The 6,805-nt window shown below is 34.9% G+C and overlaps 1 protein-coding gene across 1 annotated transcript in view; it reads left to right on the top strand.

Annotated features, from left to right (window-relative positions):
• Positions 1-6,595, top strand: part of LOC119424825 (rho guanine nucleotide exchange factor 40) — a gene marked incomplete in the record, with an annotated part of 86,080 nt that extends 79,485 nt beyond the window's left edge. Inside the window, 1 exon segment of the mRNA XM_037692330.1 lies at positions 6,564-6,595.
• Between the last annotated feature and the right edge of the window lie 210 nt (positions 6,596-6,805).

Here is a 6,805-nt window from a genome sequence, read left to right as displayed (position 1 = left end):
GAGTTGACTTCCGGGTCAATTTAGAGCTTTCTGATTCGTGGATGAATCAGAATAGGTGTGGTTTGTGATGTAAGGTGTTATGAAAAGTCGAGGTCAGAGAATGAGATTGTTCAACAACTAACAGAAAGATAATTGCAGAAAAACCAGACTTCGTGGAGTCTCCCTCTTATTATCTTCTGAAAAAGTTTAAACATGACATTTTTCCTCGGTAAACATTTTAGTTGACCGAAACCGACCTTTAACATACTTACAAAACTTGGCTCATTTCAGACAGAAAAATCAAGAAATGCATATTAACCTGATTTCTTCTTTGAATGAGGAATAAAAATCATTACTTACTGTTTATGTAAAATAAAAATGAGTAGTTTTCTTCAACCTGTAAACATTGAGTAAACTAACACAATTTGATTATCAAACATTTGTAAAATAGTAATGATCATAGAGAATTGTCTTTTCTGCTTGATTAATTCAAGAAAGAAAGTCACCAGATGGCTCAAACTGTACTTCTGGATGCAGATCAATGAAATAACAGTCTCTGTCCATCTGGTCAGTTCTTAAGGTCAAGTGTTTCGACCTTAGGCTTATTACTTCAGGTTAGGTTCACTACACTCTCGTCAAATGATGATCTCCAGCATCATCTTGTTCATGCCAGGCTTTTCATCCACTGACCACAGCCACACAGCCACCTGTGAACATCAGGGGGACCAGTAGCTGTTTAACACATCTGGAAGGAAACCAGTGAGGTTTTAATATGACCATGACCATTATGATATGATGTTATGTGGGGGAGTGGTGGCACAGAGGTTAGAAGATGGGCCTGTGATTGGAAAGTCACAGGTTCAACTCCCAGTACAGTCAACATCAAAATGTGGGTGGAAAAGGTGAAACACCCACACCTGCCTCCACCCTCATTGGCTGATGTGACTAAAGTATCAGCTAAATGTGAATTACTGACAGGACTGTCTGAAGAAGTGAGACAATTGAAAGAACTGATGATTAATAAAGACAGAAAAATAGCTGAACTGGAACAGAAAGTAGATGACATGGAACAATACACAAAAATAGACAACTTGGTGATCACTGGACTGGAAGTTAGGAACCAAACTTATGCAAGAGTTGTTGCTGGTACTAACACAGCAGAAGATGCACCACAGGAAGAACTACAGACTCTGGAGGAGCAAGTAGTGAATTTTTTACAAAACAAAGACATTGACATCGAACATGAGGACATTTCAAACTGTCACACACTGCCCAACAAATCAGATAAAGCCAAACCCTTCATAGTCATAAAGTTCATTAGCAGGAAATTAAGAAACAAGGTAATAATGCAAGCAAAAAAACTGAAGGGAACAAATGTTTACATAAACGAACACCTAACTAAAAAAAATGGAAATATTGCACGTGAAGCAAGGTTGTTAAAAAAAACAGAAAAAAATAGCATCAACTTGGACAAGAAATGGAAACATCTGGATCAAAATACAGGAAGGATCTCAGGCTAAAATAATAAAAGACCTGAAAGATCTGGAAAAACTAAAATGAGCTCAGGAAATGATAGATGATAAATCATTGACATAACTTCACAAACAAGAAATTAACAAAATATAAAACAAACAAATACATTATAACATGGCAACATACGAAGACTTAGAGTTTAAAATATACAATGTTGAAGATGCGATTGATACAAATTTTTTCCCTGCAATAAAAGACTGAATATTACAATGAAGAACAGTTTAATGATATCAATATAACAAATGGAGGTCTCTCTATTATTCACTTTAACAGTAGAAGTTTAAACGCAAATATATCCAAAATAACAGATTATTTAAAACAGCTAAACAGAACCTTTACAATAATAGCACTGTCAGAGACATGGCTCAACGATGAAAACACAACTAATGTTCACATGGAAGGGTATGAATTATATCATGTGAACAGAAGCAACAAAAGAGGTGGTGGAGTGGCTTTATTTGTTAAAAATGAAATAAAATGTAAGTTAATTAATGAAATGTCAATAGTTGTTGATAATATCATGGAAATAATAACAATAGAAATAATAAACAAGAATGATAAAAACATATTGATAAGTTGTGTATATCGATCACCAGGATCAAATATAGAAATATTCACTGATAAAATCGTACAACTATTGGACAAAAGTTTTAATAAAAACATTTTTTGTGTGGAGACTTTAATATTGACCTGGGAAATAAAACAGATTCAAATAACATCAGTACATTTACAAATTCATTGTATAGTTTAAATCTTTATCTGTTAATATCAAAACCAACAAGAATTACAACTCATAGTGCTACAATAATCGATAATATTTTCACAAATGTAACAAATGGGGATGTGATGGGAGGTATTTTAACGAGTGATTTGAGTGATCATTTACCAGTTTTCATGATTTATAAAAATGATCAAAGCATTACAAAAGAAATCACAATTAAGGAAAAAACAATAAACATCAAAAAAAGCAATGGACAAATTAAAAGATGATTTACATAAACAAAGCTGGAAAGACGTGTATGTTGATGATGTGAACAGATCATATGATGAGTTTATGAATATTTTGGGAGCTCTGTATGAAAAGAATTGTGTGCAAAATAATTGTACAAAGATAAATGTTGTTGACCAACCATGGATGACGGAGTGGGTTGAGAAATGCTTGTAAAAAAAATAATTATTTGTATACATGTTTCTTGAAATTGAGAACACAAGAGGCTGAAGAGAAATATAAGAAGTATAAAAATAAATTAGTAGTGATTATAAGGAAACACAAGAAGGAATATTATAGTTATTTATTAAATAAAAGCAATGGTGATATGAAAGCTACATGGCGAGTAATAAATAGTGTTCTGAAAAGTCATAAAGCAAAAACAGGTATTTCACAATATTTTCTGAAGGATGACAATGAAATCCATGCTGAAAATGAAATTGTAAATGGATTTAATCATCATTTTGTAAACGTTGGATCAAGCCTTGCAGCTAAAATGCCAAAAGTAGACAATAATGTGAACCATTCAGTTATAAGTTGTGACAACAGTATTTTTCTTAATGGAACTGACAAAGAAGAAATAATGAATGTTGTAAAAAATCTCACAGATAAGAGATCAAAAGACTGGGTGGACATGGATATGATGTTTGTAAAGGACATAATGAGTTATGTTATCGAGCCGTTTACATATATTTGTAATTTATCATTTTCAAAAGGAATATTTCCAGACAATATGAAAGTAGCTAAGGTAGTTCCTCTCTTTAAAAATGGTGATAAATGTGTGTTCAATAATTATAGACCAATATCCTTATTACCACAGTTCTCAAAAATTCTAGAAAAACTATTTGTGACCAGATTAGATAAATTTATTACTAAACAAAACATTCTAAGTAGCAGTCAGTATGGGTTTAGAGCAAAAAACTCTACATCAATGGCTCTCATGGAAATAATAGAACAAATAACTACTGCTGTCGATCAAAAACAGTATTGTGTTAGTATTTTTGTTGATTTAAAAAAAGCATTCGATACTATTGACCACACTATTCTCCTTGAAAAATTAAATAAATATGGTATAAGAGGACCAGCATTACACTAGGTATCTAGCTATTTAAAAGATAGGAAACAGTTTGTACAAATAAATGGTGTAAGATCTGACCTGTGCAATATCACTTGTGGAGTTCCTCAAGGCTCTGTACTTGGACCAAAGTTATTTATTTTATATTTGAATGACTTAGTGAATGTATCAGGACTCCTCAAATGTGTCCTTTTTGCAGATGACACCACATTTTTTTGTTTGGGTAAAGATGTAAAACGGATGTTGGAATTGATGAAGACAGAATTTGATAAAATACAAACTTGGTTTAAACTTAATAAATTATCATTAAATTTAGATAAAACTAAATACATGATATTTAGTAACAAAAAGAGAATTGTTGATGATCCATTTAAAATTGAGGGTGTTGAGATTTGTAGAGTTAATGAGATGAAATTTTTGGGTGTAATCATTGATGAACAGCTAACATGGAAAAATCACATAAATTCTGTAAGAACAAAAATATCTAAATCTATTGCAGTACTATACAAAGTCAGGGAATTATTAAATGATAAAGCTCTGTACATGTTATATAGCACAATCATTGTTCCACATTTAATCTATTGCATTGATGTTTGGGGGAAAGCGTGTAAAACTTTTACAAAACCTATTTTTATTTTACAGAAAAGAGCTGTAAGAATTATCACCAGAAAGCATTACAGTCACCCATCAAGCACATTATTTCATCAACTGAAGTTATTGAAATTCCATGATTTGGTAGATTATAGTATTTTATCAGTTATGTATAGGGCTCAAAATAACACATTACCATTAAATAGCCAAATAAATTTTGTTAAAAGGCAAAGTTGTTATAATCTTAAGGGGACAGAGATATTTGTCAAACCAAAATTCAGAACTAGTCTGAAGGGAAGGTCTACCTCAATCCAAGGAATTGGATTGTGGAATGGTCTAGAGAGTGATGTTAAAAATGCCAAGTCAATGTGTACATTTAAGAAAAAGATCAAAACTGAATTGTTAAGAAAGTATATATGAAGTAGCTTAGTGTGTTTTTTGTATTAGAATTAGAAAATTTAGAAAGTTATTCATTTTGTTCTGTTACTTGAAAATTATTATGATTGAAATAATTGTTTGAAAAAAGGGACAGATATAATAAGATTTTTCTTCTTTCTGCTGCCTTTCATTTTAAATCTTTTGTATATATTTTTTATATTGTTATGGAATTGTTTTGTACTTTTTTAAAATGAATAAACTTTATACCATACCATACGCCCCACTCTGGGCCCCTAAGCAAGGCCCTTAACCCCCACCATCTGCTCCTAAACATGTCTCTCTTGAAAATGAGTTCTCGTGACTCAATGAGACTACCTGGATAAATAAAGGTAAATGAAAAATAAAAGTTTAAAATAGAAATACTCACATCATGAGGCCGAGGTTGTGTGTGTGACGTGCACGTTCCTGAGAGTGTGTGTGTGACGTGCACGTTCCTGAGAGGCCACAGCCAGAGCAGCTCCAGCTTTTGTTGAGTTCTTGTAGTCCTGCAGTTTTCAAGCTGAAATGAAAAAAACATCATGAATATGAACTTTACAGTCTATAGTTACCTGTTCATATAAACACATGGAGGTATCTCACCTTGTTACTGACAATAAAATATGTAAATTTATGAACTCTAATGAACTTATAATGATGCTCCTACTCTTTGAAGGTGAACCGATGGTACCACACCATCTCTCAGTCGGACAGTCTGATCAGTTTGATCAAAATCCTCCAGTTTAAAATCCTCACTGCTCAGATGAATCCTCCTCAAAGATACTTCCTTCTCTTCCTCACATCTTTTTCTTTGGGAAACCTTCAAAATGAAAACAGGAGATTTGTGTCTACACAAAAACATTGTACAAAGGAGGTCAATCTTATTTTCTATTTCCTATATTCTCCCTAGTTTTATTTTTTTATATCCTAGAACTTAAACAAAACTCCAGTTTTGATGCATATCTGTTGATAATGAATCAAAGCTGCTGAAATAGTGAGTATGCTTGTTAGAAAAATATTCCTGTCATCAGATCTCAGTTAGCTTCATTGCAGCTGTACACCGTGTTACACTGAACATCACATCAGCTGGTGGACATAAATACAGTACAGTAATATTATATTCACAAAATACTAACAATAATATGTTCATCTTACTTGTGAAAAGTTATCCTCCGAGACCTGACGTCAACAGTCCGTCGATTAGAACAGAAATAAGGTGCGAAGTGCTGAAACATCTTCTGCTTTAACAAATAAGAACGACCGCTCCAAGATGGCGGCCGAAAATCCTGCACCGCAGCAGCCAATGAGGGATCTAGTGATTATATGATATCTATGGTTCAAACCATACTGTGACTCAGAAAAGAAAAGCGGGACCAGTCCCAGGCCTTGCGTGGTTTGCTTTGGGAACAGCTGATCCAGACTGAGGATATTGTTGGATGATGGAAGGAGCACTTTGAGGATCTGGCCACCATGTCCATCACTGAGGAGGCAGAGTCTGAGTCACCTCTGGAAAGACAAGTCCATTACAATGACAGAGGTCACTGAGGTCAGTAAAAAGGTCTCTGATGGAAAGCTGCCAGGGGTGGACAAGATTCACTCTTAGAAGCTAGACATTGTGGATGACACATCTCTTTATGGTCCATGGAGTGGAACAGCACCAGGACAGTGACGTCATGAGCGCCACAGCGTGGCTGCACTGATGGGAGCTCCGCTTCAACTGACCCAGCTCTCTCTGGATGGATACACTATATCCTCTCTGGTGGTTGTCATGGAGATCACCCAGGAGGAGCTGGAAAGTGTCACGGAGGAGAGGGAAGTGTGGGTTTCTCTCCTGGCCCAATTGCCTCCAAGACACAATGGATGAACTGCACAGAATGAACAAAGTAGAATTCTTTATTGACCACTCAGTGAGGAAGTTTTCAGAGTTGAGCAGTGAGACACAAGTTAAGATAAGAGGCTAAAACAAAATGTTTTTGTCTGCAGGTGATTGCTGGACATGGGCACCGGTGACCCCCATTACCCAAAATGGAAGAAGCGGGTAAAAGATAATGGATGGATGGATGGATGGATAGATGGATTGATGGTGAAGCTGGTGCCTGACCCACTCGGATCTGACAGCAGCTGCTTCGTTCTTCAGAAGTGTTCACTGCTGGTTCCTGCCAGTTGATTGCTGAGCCAGGGTCAGCATGAATGTAAATAATCCCACAGCCAAGCTGCCACTTTTT

Source organism: Nematolebias whitei, chromosome 2 (assembly GCF_014905685.2).
Source record: "Nematolebias whitei isolate Nwh7 chromosome 2, NemWhi1, whole genome shotgun sequence".
Taxonomy (NCBI): Eukaryota; Metazoa; Chordata; class Actinopteri; order Cyprinodontiformes; family Rivulidae; genus Nematolebias; species Nematolebias whitei.
The sequence above is the reverse complement of the archived record's forward strand: the minus strand, read 5'-3'. Positions and strand labels throughout refer to the sequence as shown.